This window comes from Alexandromys fortis, unplaced genomic scaffold (genome assembly GCF_014885135.2).
Source record: "Alexandromys fortis isolate MF-2015 unplaced genomic scaffold, M_Fortis_MF-2015_v1.1 scaffold_100_3062768_6864082, whole genome shotgun sequence".
NCBI classification, from domain to species: Eukaryota; Metazoa; Chordata; class Mammalia; order Rodentia; family Cricetidae; genus Alexandromys; species Alexandromys fortis.
The window spans coordinates 3,022,046-3,036,980 of NW_026067993.1; the positions used below are offsets into that span (position 1 = coordinate 3,022,046).

The following is a 14,935-nucleotide window of genomic DNA, read 5'->3' on the forward strand; positions in this document are numbered from 1 at the left end:
GACTAACATGAATTTTTTGTTCATTGATTGCCTATAATAAAGCAGGAAAGAAAGCCTAATCATTTTTAATTAAAGTAATGGCTTCAATTATTTAAAAGATGAAAATACTGTAGAAGTTTTTGGGTCAAAAAATAGCTACTTAAATAAGCAAAGATTTAATGCTTTTTAAAAGAGTTGGTCCCTGGAAGACTTATCAGTAATTTAGCTCATTCCTTTTAAACTTTAACTGATTTAAAAGCATCCAGAGATCTGAAGCATCCTCACTGAGGACACCTGGTGAGCTGGCTAGTTTGATGTCAACTTGACACAAGCCAGAGTCATTTTTGAAGAAGGGACAGTAATTGATAAAAATGCCCCCATCAAGTGGCCTGTAGGCAAGCCTGTCGTGCATTTTCTTGATGGATGATTCATGTGGGAGGGCCCAGATCCCTGTGGGTGGTAGCACCGTGGCAAGGGTGGTTCTGGGTGCTATAAGAAGGCAGGTTGAGAAGACTATGGGGAGCAAGCCGGTGAGCAACACTCCTCTATGACCTTTGCATCAGCTCCTGCCTCCAGGTTCCTGCCCTGTGCTTTTGCCGCCTTCTCTCAGTGATGAGTGTAGAAGCTGTAGGGTGAAATAAATCCTTTCCTTTCTCGGTTGCTTTTGATTATAATGTTTATCACAGTAGCAGAAAACCTGACAATGACAAGGAAAGCTGGCTTTGTGCAAACACTTTCTACAAGCCACTTAGCAGCCATGATTCTTCACCATATGTCCCTTGTCTCTTCTCTAAGGTACCTAATGGAATCTGACACGCTTTCACTATGGATGAAACATCAAAATGGCACATCCTGATGTTTGTCTCACACAAGAACACTTTAATACCTCATGCTTTTCCTTGTCATCTTGAATTGATATCAGAACGGGACAGGTCAGGACTACACTCTGATTCCCCGTTATAGTTTAAAATGCGTATATCCGTTCTTTAAATGTGCGCTGCGATGTGAGAGATCCCATGGAGTGATGAAGAATGCATTGACAGTGGTCAAATCCTTTGCATTAGAGCCACTGGGAACGGCTCAGTGGGCACAAGTGCTAGATTTTAAGCCTGATGTTTGGACTTCAATCTCATAACTTGTATCATGGAAAGAGAGAATTGCCTTTTCTGTCTTCAACACAATATCCATGCCCTCTGCCCTCCTTCCCCCTCAATAAACAATAAACAAATAAGGAAAAATTAAAACCCCAATCCCTGGTCTCCACATTGCCAGCTTTTACAAATTAGTAGAACTTCAGAGATATTTATTCCTTACTTACTTACTATGTGACAAGCCTTGCAACAGAAAGAAACTGAACAAGGACTCCATCAAAGTAAGTTCCCATGGTGCATATAAAATAACATCAATGTGAAGTTTGTAGAGACTTGTGCCACAAATCAAAACCAGATAAGGAGCTACAGGAACCAAAGAAAGTGTGTGGATATACAGAGACCAAAGAAAGTTCAAATCGAGGTGACTGATCTATAAGCAGAGTTTGCGGTAGGCGGATGGGACAGGCAGACTGAACTGCATGGTCCAGCTTATGGCAACGTCAAAGCACATTGTACTGAAGAACTAAGAAGCCTGCTAAGCTGGGGAACACAGTAACAAAGGAAGGTAGCACTATGGGTAGAGGAGGCTGAAGTAGGAAGGTACTGAGTTCAGACCAAAATCTATAAAGGTCTAAGCTATTTCTAGGTTGACTTAGGAGGAGGAGGAAGGAAATAAAGACTACAAAGGATGGACGAGGAAAGGAAATGCTTGGTCTGGAGCAGGCATGCGGCCCTACTCAGTCCCCCTTCTGGGAAAGATCAACAGAGCAGGCCCCTGGAGAGATTGTTTCCTGTCCTGCCATCAGCTTGATTCAAGGCACAGAGGTAAGAGTAGTCAAGCCTTTCTGCCCAAGTCACTGGGGCAGGCTTCAGTAAAGATCAGAAACAAACACACTTGCAAGTGCATAAATCCAGAAAACATGTTTGCAGGGTTGTCCCTGAATGATGGTAAATCAACATGTTATTACGGGCATTGACTTGAGGCTTTGTGGTTCAAATGGTCTTGGGAAGACACTATATTTTAATAGACCTTTGTATTCTTCCGTTTCTTAGCTCAATGGCCAAGGAGAAGAAAGGGAGGGGTAGAGAAAGAAGCCAGGGGGCAGGGGAGTAGGACTAATAGTACCAAAGAGCCAGAGATACTGGGCGGGTGCTCCAAACTGGTACAGTGTTGGCTATTTGATAATTTCTTCTTCATTTGAATCTTGAAAATGACTATTCTTGGACAAGACCCTGACCCACTGACCTCAGTCTTATGGTCCAACCATTAAAGTGCCCTTGAGAAGACTACTCTTGGTTTAAATTTATTTCTAAAATAAAAGATATAAAACTGATTTAAAAAAAAGCTCCCCCATTTGCTTTGTATGATTCTAAATAGTATCTGGCTAAAACCGTCATTCAGATTTTGATCCACATTTTACCATTTTAGGAGATATTTGAATAGGAGGAATTTTCTCTTGGTTAAATATAGAATTAATACATGCCAAAAATTTAAAAATATTCCAACAGCGCAAATGAACAAAAATAAAAAGCAAATTCATCACCGCTACCTCCCTCGCCTGGGACAGCGCTGCCATTATCTTTGGTTGTCTGGGTAGTTAGTGTCACACCTTTATATAACAAAGCACTTGAGTTTCACTTCTTACTTACTGACTCCAGAACGAGGCTGGTGTTTGTTCCATCTGAGAGTTTATGTGTCTCTTCACATCCCTATCCATTTTTTCTTTCCCCTCAACTTCTCAATTTTTGTTAGCTTATTATTTTTTAATTGTATGCCTGTTGTCTTCATGCTTTTAATTCACATGGCTAACCTCCATATCACAAGTTTGTGACTTTAGACAGCTGCAAACTGCACTTTAAAGAAAATGACAATGGTTCAGCCATTTTTAATCTTGAAAATTTTCTTCCCTCTGTACTTATTTTATCCTATCTAAATGCATTGCGTTCAATAGCCTCTGGCAGGGCATGACTGAAAATTCATCTTATGTGATTATGTAAGAGACTGGGTATTTTTAAAATGAACAATGGGAATTAGTGATGTAATGATGTATAATTATTATTCAATGTTGATCAAGAAAACATGGAACTATTAACAGTACTGGAAACAGAAAACACTACGATTTCAGACAGGGGGAATATTCAGATATCTTGCCTAAAAAATTTTCTCTTACTCAAGTTCTGCTCTTCCCTACCCATCTCCATTGCTTCTGCTGCTACTGTCCCCTGTATCTTTTACCTTAATTTCTTTTCCATATTGCTGAAGGACCACATCTCCAGTACTCTTATTTGTTTGTTTATTAAAGATTTCTGTCTCTTCCCCACCACCGCCTCCCCTTTCCCTCCCCCTCCCCCAACCAAGTCCCCCCCCCCTCGTCAGCCCAAAGAGCAATCTGGGTTCTCTGCCCTGTGGGAAGTCCAAGGACCACCCTCCTCCATCCAGGTCTAGTAAGGTGAGCATCCAAACTGCCTAGGCTCCCCCAAAGCCAGAACATGCAGTAGGATCAAAAACCCATTGCCATTGTTCTTGAGATCTCAGTAGTCCTCATTGTCCGCTATGTTCAGCGAGACCGGTTTTAACCCAGGCTTTTTCAGACCCAGGCCAGCTGGCCTTGGTGAGTTCCCGATAGAACATCCCCATTGTCTCAGTGTGTGGGTGCACCCCTCGTGGTCCTGAGTTCCTTGCTCGTGCTCTCTCTCCTTGTGCTCCTGATTTGGACCTTGAGATTTCTTTTTCTTTTTTTTTTTTCAATGTGAAGGTGGTAAACTCGAGTGTTGCACATACAAATGATCAGCACTTGGCTTTTGTGTCTCACCGATTTGGCAGGTAGAGTTCTGTATCTCAATCCTTCCCCCTCAGAGCGGGAAGTTTCCTTTGTCTCTGGGTACCCACAGGTGCTGCCACTACTCAATCTTGTTCCTTTGCCATGATCCCTTCTTCCCTCTGACATCCTGGTGCTCCCTTGTGTTTAGAGTTCACCAGCTCACCCCATGGTGTGTCTGGTGGTTTCTTTTCAGTGATCCTTCCTCATGCTCAGTCCCTCTCTAGGAATCCAGGTGACATCAGTGAGAGGTGACAAAATCCACAGGACCAAACAAAAGATTTGCAGGCAAATGACCTGACCTCAAATCTTGATTTTTTTTTTTTTTTACCATATCTTATTTCCCAGCTGTGCAACCTTGTAGTAGAGTTTGTCTTCACTTAGACTAACTTTTCTCTTCTATCTGGACAAAATGACAACAGTTTCAGTCCTGCTCTTGTGGGCATGGACCATCTGGGGCTGCTCATGTTGTAAACAACTGAGAGTGAAGTCGTTTTGCAAATCAAGAGGCAGATGTTAGGACTAAAGTTGTTTTCAGGAATGGAAATTGTATGGTGTCAGGAAAACCTTGGACTCTTCCTTTCCCCATGCATTTGGTCATTTGCTACCATGTCTGTATTTGTAGACAGCTGTGGTGTGGTCATCCTTTAGGCAACCTCAGGGCAGCCTTGCTGCTTAGAACAACTGGTCCCTTGATACACAACAGACACCTGTAGTGGGCATTGCTGTCTCATTAATTCTCAGGGAAGACACTAGGTACATGATGGGGGAATAGGGATTGGCAATAAATAACCCATTACTTTACTGTTTTTTTGGATATCTCTTCACTATCTGAGCATAGAAATATGCTAATGTACTGGGTACACACATACTAATTCACCTTGAACTTCTAACTTTTTTTATCAGTCATAAATAATAAACCAAACATTGTATGGACCGTACGATTAAATGCTTCCAGAAACTGGATTCTTGTTGATTCAGTACATACATAGAGTTAAAACAAAATTGAGTTTTCTAATGTGTGTGTCCAAGATATAGCATACCATAATGGAAGCTGGGAGGGTGAAGGCAAGACCTCAAAGCATCAGATTTAGGAAGAATTTCCCAGTCCCATCTGATCCCTGTTCTCCAAGTATAGAAACTGAGACACTGGCTCCAGAGGGAACTTACACATAGCTATTTAAATGAACAGAAACAGATTTGAACGTTCCTAAACTTGCTCCACAATTCTATCAGAAGGGTCTGTTCCAGTAAGACTCTTTCAACCTTCTTATGGAAAATGGAAATTGTTCCTGCTCTCGGAACCATAGTGGTTCTCAATCTGTGGGTTGTGACTCTTTCCCCCCAAAAAAGACCATCAGAAAACACAGATATTTATGTCATGATTCATAACAGTAGCAAATTTGCAGTGATGAAGTAGCAATGAAAATAATCTTATGGATGGGGGTCGCCACAGCACCATGACTACGTTCAAATGTCACAGCACTAGGAAGAGGGAGAACTAGGTCTAGGGTAAATGTTGAGTGGCAGCAGAGAGGTGCCAGAACCTCTTGTTTCAGATCCAGTGTGGAGCTAAGAGCACAATCCATGAGGGGCTCACAGCAGTAACATGTAGCATGACTGCTCCCCCTCAAGAGATGCAAAGAACTAGAGTCATTTGGTTTTGATGAGGGGCAGAGAGTGAACTTGAATCTGAACCTCATGTTACTCAGGAGACCAGTTCTCAAAGTTGAGTTGGAAAGAGAATCTAGACCTTGGTGTCCTCAAGACTCAATTCTGCTCCATACCTAATGGGCACAGAGTAAACAGAGACAAACAAACCCCTTTCAAATAACCAGTTCTGGGGCTGGAGGTGTGGCTTAATGTTATATAAGCTACTAAGGTTTTGGTTGAAATTCCCAGAATTACAATAATTAAACTAAAATTCTTGACATAATTCAAGAATGTTTTAATGAACTTGCATTTAATGGATCTTGTTTCAATTTTCTTTGGTGTGTGGATTCTCTCTGAATGAGTTTTTATAATACTCTTGGAGTTCAGGGGTTTAAAATGCCTGAAGAGGTCTTTCATCTCCCTGGTTAGTTTTATTACAAGGTATTTTATTTCTTTGTGGCTACAAGAGAAAGCCACAATGAGTCAAAATGCAGAGAACAGCTGCCCACAGAGGCTCCATCCCCACTAATACATTTACAATACAACTGCTGTACCCAGTGCTCAGGGAGCATCATGGAAGAGGGGACAGAAAGATGAGAAGAACAAGGGGAACATGAAATGCTTTATTGTTATGGCAGAGAAGTTATACCCCAGAAATCCCAACAACATGCCACCTAAAGAAGGCCTGAACGATCCAACAACAGTTGACATCTCAAAGTGGATAGAAGAGATTTCATGGCGTTTCAACCCTAGGTGATGAATCCTAAGCATTTCACGATTTCTGGGGAGGATAATTAGTCTTTTCTAGGACAAGACCTCCCAATTCGTAACCCAATGCTAAGTGTTAATCTCTAGGAAACATACCTGCAGACGACACTCCTTAGGTTCAACAGGTCACATTTATATACTCATTCATTTGCTTCTGGATGTAAAAGTGATAGTAAAAGAAGAGGAGCCATGAATTTGGAAGGGGTAGGGTACAGAAGAGATAGGAGGGACATGAGAGAGGAGGAGATAATGTTGTTATAATTTAATTAAATAATAAAATGCCCAAAGAGATAGGTTATGTCTTGTCTTGTTGGAGCACCCTGCCACAGTGCATTAAACCCTAGGAACTGTAGAGAACACAGAACCAGCGAGAGCAATGAGGAGTGCCTGAGGAAGAAGCCTGAGACCAAGGTATGAGCAAATGGAGAAGAAAATAGACATGTTTAGCTCAGTGGGCACACCAAGAAGATCCTTCCTCGATGGTCACTGCTATGATTTGGAATGAATTTGAGTGCATCTGTAGAAGATGCCGGTTTTGGAAGTTTGACCCCTGGTGCCATAATGATGATGGTGGTTGGTGATGGAACTTAAGAGGCAGGGCCTAATGGGAAGCTATCTATCTTTGGAAGAGCTGTCAAAGGAAAGGAATAAGGGTAATTTATGTGAGAGCCTTTAGCTCTCTTGATGGTATGTGGTTATAAAGAGTGAGACCTTGGAATTGCTCTTGACTTACTGTTGATGACCAAATTACTTAGTGATCCACACGGTCTTACCATTGCCTCGTGCATGAGTTGATACCACCCAGCAGGCCCTCACCAGCACCTGTACCACACAGTCCACACACTCTTCAAAATGTAATCAAATAAACCTCGTTTTGCATGATTTTTTTTCTGCTCCACATATTTATTTTTATCAGACAAACAGAAAATGTGCCAACCTAGCCATGAAGTGGAGATATTAGACTTGTATCATATCCCCTTAAGGAAATGTCCAGACAACAGTTTCACATGATAGGGAACTACACTGTGGCTGACAATCAAAGTGATGCTCTAATTATCAGTCTTTCTGAAGTTGACACTGGACCACTGATGTGGGATCCCTTCTGTATGCTGTGAATATGTCTCATTACCATTGGTTAATAAAGAAGCTGATTTGGACAATAGCCAGGCAGAATAGAGCTAGGTAGGAAATCAAAACACAGAGTCGGGGTGAGGTGGGGGGGGTGGAGTGGAATCAGAGAGATGCCAGCAACTGAAAGAGAAGCAAGATGTGAGGTAAAGAGCCGCGAACCTCATGGGTAAAATATGGAATAATAGAAATAGGTTAACTTAAGTTGTAAGAACTAGTTAATAATAAGCCTGAGCTAATAGGCCAAACAGTATGTAATTAATATTAAGCCTCTGAGTGATTATTTTAAAAGCAACTGCAGGTCTGGGTGGGATGAGAAACATGCAGTTACCAACCATCATTAGACATTGTGTGGGTCTGCTCTGGGATGCAGCATGACATACCTTTCCTCAGTAGAGAAGTTGCAGGAGAACTCTGGTGCGGCCATATGACTGACCCTTCATCAACATGGGGACTATAGGAAAGATGTGATGGGAACTGGATTAAAGCCATCAGAAGTCTCCCATTAAAATATAGTATTATGCACTTAACAGATAAGGTATGAATAGTATGGGTTAAGTAATATGTTCACAGTGTTATAGCTAGTGAGCTGCCTGGCACTACGATTTTAAACACTCTGTTCTCCTGCCTCTTTTCTTTATAAAGATTAATATCGTCAAAGTGCCAAAATAACCTGGTTGGCACCCAGAATAACTCAGTGAGAGTTGGAGGGTGTTGAAGATAGATTAGAACAATATTATGATTTCCCTGTCACGGATAACTGACAGCTGGGCTCCACTTTGCCTGAGGAAGTAAAATTTTCTTATTAATGAGAGAGAAGCCGACATTCCCAGCCCTGCAGGGGGAAAGCTTCCCAGTTTGAGACGATCTCTTGTCAGTTTGAAACAGAGCTTCTACTGTCAACTCCAACTATGGCTGTGTCTTTGACGATCTTCTCTAGGAGTCAAGGTTGGGGGGAGTGGGGTGAGGAGCATCACCTCACATTGGACTCAGAAGAACGCATTTAACTTCATAACCCTTTAGGAGTTTGAGTAAGTAGAAGGAAGTGTGTAAGTGCGTGTTGTTCTCAAGGAAGGTTTCTCTGGCTATGACTTCTGAGCATCCACGGTGCTTAAACATTTCCTTGAGGAGTAGCCACTTCAAGTCTGATGAGACTTTAAAAGATGGAACCAGAAAATAGAGACGTCCTCCCAAGACTCCTTCAGACAATAAGGAAAGTAAACACACAGCTTTCCTGGGCCGGGAGGGGCATTTGAGAGGCTCTCTTCCGTCTGGTGTTTACAGCCACCTTGAGATGAGATTTCCAATTCCAGGTTTTCAAACACTTGGTGATCTGGGTTCTGAGGCACTTTTCACTCTCTTTGCTTGTCTACTGAGGGCCTTTCTATGTGCCTCATTCTCCGGGCTTCACATTCCACAATGCCCCAGGAGCACTGTGAAATTAGACTCTACTGAGAATGTTTCCAGAAGTTTCTAAAACCAAGTTCCAGAAGTCTATTAGAGACTATGTCCCATAAATATAAGGGCTTGATCAAAACCAGGTCCTTGTCCCAAAAATAAAAGGACTGAGGAAGTAGTCCACAGTAAATAAAAGAAGCCAGGGACTTGAGAAACATAAAATTGGGTTTAAGATAATGATCTATGGAATCTCAAGAATCCTTTTCTGAGAAAGTGGGAACAGAGTGCGGGGGGCGGTATGACAGTTGAAAGAGTCCTTGCCCTCTCAAGCTCTCCTTTTCACTCTGGACTACCAGGAGTTACTTGTAATCCCACAGTATTAGAGACTTTACAGTTCCCTTGGGAAACAATGGTTTAATTTCCTTGTTGAGGGTGCTAGATGCAGTGCAAGATTCAAGCAAGATGTGTGTCAGGGACCAGTCTGGATGAAAATACCTCTTGCCTGGGTAAGGGCATGGGGATTAGAAATGTAGTAAAGAATATGAAGGCGTGAATGAAAATAATAAGATGGAGAAACATAGAGAATACTATTGAGAGGGAATGTTCTTGGGTATTGAAAATTTGCCTGCGGTTAATTTCCAACTGCTTAAAATACCCCAAAAGGTAGGAGTAAGACAAAAGACTGCATTAACATGATACAAGGAAATGAACATACCAATTGAAAGTCACGGGCTATATACATTATTCATAGTTAAACATATATACCATGGGTTACAAACCTACATACATAATCACATACAAAACAGATAAATAAGCATATTTATTTTTAATTATGATTTTCTTTATTGTTGGGAGTTTCTGACCTGTATACAATGAAATACATTTATATGTACCTCCCATTTTTCTTTTCCAAATTCCCTCATATCTCTCCCAATAATGTCCCTTCCTACCCAACTTCATATTGTTTATTTCCTTCTTCTTCTTCTTCTTCTTCTTCTTCTTCTTCTTCTTCTTCTTCTTCTTCTTCTTCTTCTTCTTCTTCTTCTTCTTCTCCTTCTTTTTTCCTCCTCTTCCTCCTCCTCCTCCTTCTCTTCCTCCTTCTCATTCTTCTTCTATAATTCACTAAGTTCAATTACTGCTGTCTACATGTACATAAGTATGGGGCCATCCACTGGAGCATGGGAAACCTGTCAGTGGGAACATCCTCAAACAAACCAAATAAATAAACCACAATCCTCCCTTCTCCAGCAGCTCTTAACTGCCAATAGCTCCTCAGTAAGGGGTGGGGCCTGGAGATCATCTTCTGTATCTACACCAGAATTTGGCTGGTTTGATTTTGTGCAGATAAACACAGTGATTGAGCTCATAAGTGAGCTAATGTCCAGAAGACTTCATTACATTCCTCCCCATGATTCTGCTCTTAGATTCTTTCTGCATTCTCTTTCAAGATGTGTGTGCCTGTGTGCACATGTGTGCATGAGAGAGGAGAGAGAGAGAGAGAGAGAGAGAGAGAGAGAGAGAGAGAGAGAGAGAGAGAGAGAGAAAGAGAGAGAGAGATGTCCTATTTAGTGATGAGCTCTTGATCTCTTGTTCTCAACATTCTGACCAGTATTGACTGCTGTATATGACCTGTATGTGACCCTGTACTGACTGCTGCCCCCTGTAAAAAAAGTTTCTCAGACAATAGGTTGAGAGAAACCCATGTTTCCAGGTATAACCATAAATATTTAGAAGGAAACTTGACAACATGACTGCCTAATAACAATAGCAAGTTTTTATTCATCATCTTATACCCCCCCATCTGGGGGTTTTGACACAAATTACAATACCAGTGATGAAATTTCCTTTGGAGCAGGCCTTAAAACCAAAAAGAACACTGTTACCTCCTAACAGGTGTGCCGTATTCCACCTGGAAGCCCTTCTTGCCGGGCTGGTTCCTAAGATGGCATGTGGGCTCTAATACTGGGAAAGGATATTGGAGTCTTTTCTTTCTAGCTGCCCAAATTGTGTTCTAACCCTCAGAAAGCTAGCAAGAAGCAGAAAGTTTCCCAGTTGACCTGAGGTTGGTTTCTTCATATACAGCCCCCAAAGTATGGTGGTGTGGTCATCAAAAGGGTCTTACCATGTAGTTATGGCGGGTGACCACAGGCTATGGCCTGTGTTAATTGGGCTTCACTGACCAATGATGTGTAGAGAGGTATCCCAGGCTTTGCAAAGAAATTTTCATTTATTAGCTTATGGCTTCTGGAGTGACATTGTCTACCCGTGCAGGGTAATTCTGTTTGAACTCTTTTTAAAGCCATATTTGAAATGAACTTACAAACTAGAGGGTTTCCATAAGGCCTTTATAAACAACCTTAGGATAGTCCACATCATTAGTTATAATATAATAATTTAATCCACTTTATACCCATCTCATACCATGCCTGACCCCCACCCCTCCCCACTTCATCCTTTAGCCCCAACTCCTTTCCTCTCGGCTCTCACATCACCTAAGTTCCACGGTCTCCCCAGTCATGTATTTTGGTTGGGTTGTGAGATACTTTGTATCTGTGACAAAATTACATAAAAGAATCAGAAAACAAAATAAAAATAATTTATCATAGGGTGATAAGTGGGCACGGATAATTAAAAAGTTGGGTAATATAATTGGAAGTAATAGAAAACCGAGAGAAACATGTAGTCCAGGTACTGGCTACCCTGGCAGTGAGCAGAAAAGAACAGAAGAGAGAAGATGGGGAGGAACAGGGCTCAAGACCTGAAGGCTGTGAGCTTTCATATGGAAAGATTCCACTGAATGCTGAGTTCAGTGATTTAAAAGGGACCCTGTCATTGGACCTCATACTTCCAGGTTCTCAGCATTTTGGAAACAAACAAATAATATAGTCTCAACAACAACAGCACTGAAGAAACACATACAAATAGCAGAGAAACAAATGGTTTGATTCATAAGCAAAGTCATGTTACAGGCCAGATATAAAAGACTGACTGAGATTTACTAAATAACTCCTGGTTAATGCCTGTGGCTTCCTTTTGTTGTTCCAGGAAGAGAAGTTGGTTATAATGTGTGGAGTGTGGGTAGTTTTGTTTTGATTGATAGGACTGGATTACTTTATTCAGTAAGCATGTTCTTTCCCATGATGCATCTGACTTTAATCATATACCAGTCAAAGCATAAATAGGCACAACATAGTGTATAGGGGTTGCTTTATTGTGTCTGTACCAAGAGCCAGTATATACAGGATTGGCCCATTGCCCTTGGCTTCAGGATGTTTAGCACTATGTTCGGCCACAAAAAGGGAGTTACTAAGGGTTTCTAGGGAGCTATACGTAGGAGTGACCCAGTTGTTTCATTTCAAAAGGAGAGCGCATGCATCCAGATGCAGGTGGGTGGTTCAGATTTCTCAGAGCGCTATTAAAAGAGCGTGAATGTGAGTACCCCAAGCCAGGATGGGACCCCAGGCTGCTAGGCCATCTCAAGACTTGCCTCTTTCAACCCCAGTCCCACAACTTGGAATAGAATTTATAACTACCGCTTTACTAAACCAGCACAATCTCTAGCTGTGTTCTACATATTTGTCTGTATATCCACAGCTAAGTGTGGTTTTTGCCATTCAGCAGGGGAACCATTCCAGAAAACCACAACCAATCAAAATGCAGAGTTGTGGAACCCAGTCCCACTGGATACACCCTAAAATCAATTCCCACACCTAAGGCTCAGGGACCATAGACGAAGAGCAACAGAAGGATTGTCAGAGCTGGAGGAACAGAGAGTCTGCTGGGAGGTTGTCAGAATGAAGTCTTCTCCATATTTTTGCCTTGGCATGAGCTGAATGATGACAATTACAGACAGGCTGACACGGGAGAGGTACAGCACAGCAGGCCTCAGGCCTACACAAGCAACAACAGGCAGCTAAGGGATGCTGAAGAGTGGGAGAAAGTCTTCCCAAGGAAGAGCACATCCACTGGTTATTCAGTACCAGATGGTCAGCTCTGAAAACATACATGTAAGTAACGTCATACAGACAGAGCAGGTTGTATTTATGAATTTAGGAGCACACACACACAATGCAAAAGAGGTCATGAATTTGAAAAAGAGTAAGGTATGTTATGTAAGAGGATTTGGGGGAAGGACTAGGAAGGGGAAATGATGTGATTATATTATAATCTCAAAAAACTAAAAAAAAAGTTATTTAAAATAGTTGTAAAAACCTGGTAAATGCTGAAGAGACAGAACAGATTCCAAGTGAAGAAAACAGGTCTACACCCACGACAGGAAATCAGCATGACACTGGAAGCTTCAAGGAGTAATTGCTCAGTTTTTAACAACTGTGAGGAGAAGATTTTCCTTCTTGGTTTTATTTCTCAACTCGTACATAGCTAAACCTACATCCCAGTGTTGATCTCCCTTTCCTCTTCTGTGGCTCAGAGTCAACAATCCCTTTCTCTGTCCATCGCAGCACACTGGGTCACAAAAGTCAATAGTGGATCAGACCTCTCTGCTGTTGCTCTGCTCCTCCCGGACACTGTCCTCGTCCATGTCAACATGTCACAGCTGCCCTCCCCAACACCTCATCTCCAGAACAGGAGAACCTTTGCTTTTAGAATATAGAAGTGACACGCATGAATTCCCCTGTGGTTCTTGGTCATGGCCTAGTCTTAGGATTGCTGCAAGCTGCAGGGCAGACTGGGAAATATTAGACCCTGGTGTCGGGGAAAATATTCCTAGCAGGTATTTCTCATTAACAGAGAGAAAATAGATGTGTGGGGGCTATTTAGTAGTTTCTAACAGGTCATCCCAACCATCAGGCAAGGATGAGGGCACTGGACAAGCAAAATTTGATTGTTGAGGGCCTGTAAGAGAGTATGCCTCTAGGTGAAATGCTTCCACAAGTGACCGGCAGATAGGAAAGTTAGAGGTTGAGGAGCACAGGAAGCAGGAGGTGTGGCGGCAAAGCCTATAGGATGAAGAGAGGGAAGCAAGCCATGGTGGAGAATGGGATGAGGATACACTTAGAAGGGGATGGCTCTAGGATGTTTAAATTATAAGAAATTATACAGATTGAAGCATTGAGACTGTTGGAACATTTGGGGAGAAACGATGGGAAATACGTTTCTTAAAACCAACCAAAGGAAAATTGGGCAGCTTTTTAACTTCAGACTAGGAATGTTGATAAGAAAAGACAGTTGTAATTGTACAGGATTGGCTAACATTAAATGTTTACAGAGTCAGAATGACCGGAAGTTTAACTATTGACTCAATCAAAGTCTTATGATCATGGGAGAGTAAAAGGAGACCCAACAGGCCTGGGGACAGGTATACTCGCTTTGCTTGTAACAGTCAACAGAAAATGTCTACAACTGATAAAGTGCATCATGTATATTATTCAGAGACAGATTTAAAAATGCTAAGTAGGTAACCAGAGAGCTGAGTGTGATTGACAGATAGGCCTGGGGGGCAGGAAGAGGAGGAGAAGAAATTTCAATGTGTTTTTCTAGTAATAGATGACTTAATTTAGATGTATGCAAATGTGCACATTAATTTAAGAAATTAAAATTAATTGCTCATGTAATCACACTTAAAGGAAATTAAAAGGTCTTTGAATGAAAATGAATATATATTCTGTATATTCCATATAAAATTTGTATACATACTATATATGTATATTAGAGACATATATAATACACACATTATATGCATACATATTATACATGTATATGTGTGCATACATAAGTATTATATGTGTGTATGTAATGTATAACTACACATGCATAAGCATATACGTGTGTGCATGTATGCATGTGCATTTATATACACATATATGCACTTGTATGCTTATGTGTGTACATATATACATATATGTTACACAATATGCATATTATATACATATGTTGTATGTAATATACATATATAGCTATATAGTCTGAAACTTGAATAAATTAAGAATTTTTTCTCGTTATCTCTCTAGGAGTCAGTTAATATTTTTTAAAAAATATTTTTCTAGGGGGGGGAGGGAGGTAAGGGGAGATGGGGAGAGAAAAGTGAGAAGGGGAGGTTGGGGGGAACTTGGGAAACGGGATGTTTGGGATAAAGGAAGG

The 14,935-nt window shown here is 41.3% G+C and overlaps 1 protein-coding gene across 1 annotated transcript in view; it reads left to right on the forward strand.

Annotated features, from left to right (window-relative positions):
- The first annotated feature begins 3,431 nt into the window (after positions 1 to 3,431).
- The window catches only part of Rfc4 (replication factor C subunit 4), a 751,101-nt gene continuing 739,597 nt past the window's right edge, over positions 3,432 to 14,935 (forward strand). The window contains exon 1 of the mRNA XM_050159975.1: positions 3,432 to 3,520. The gene's annotated coding sequence lies outside the window, so the exon portion shown is untranslated. The remainder of the gene's footprint in view (positions 3,521 to 14,935) is intronic.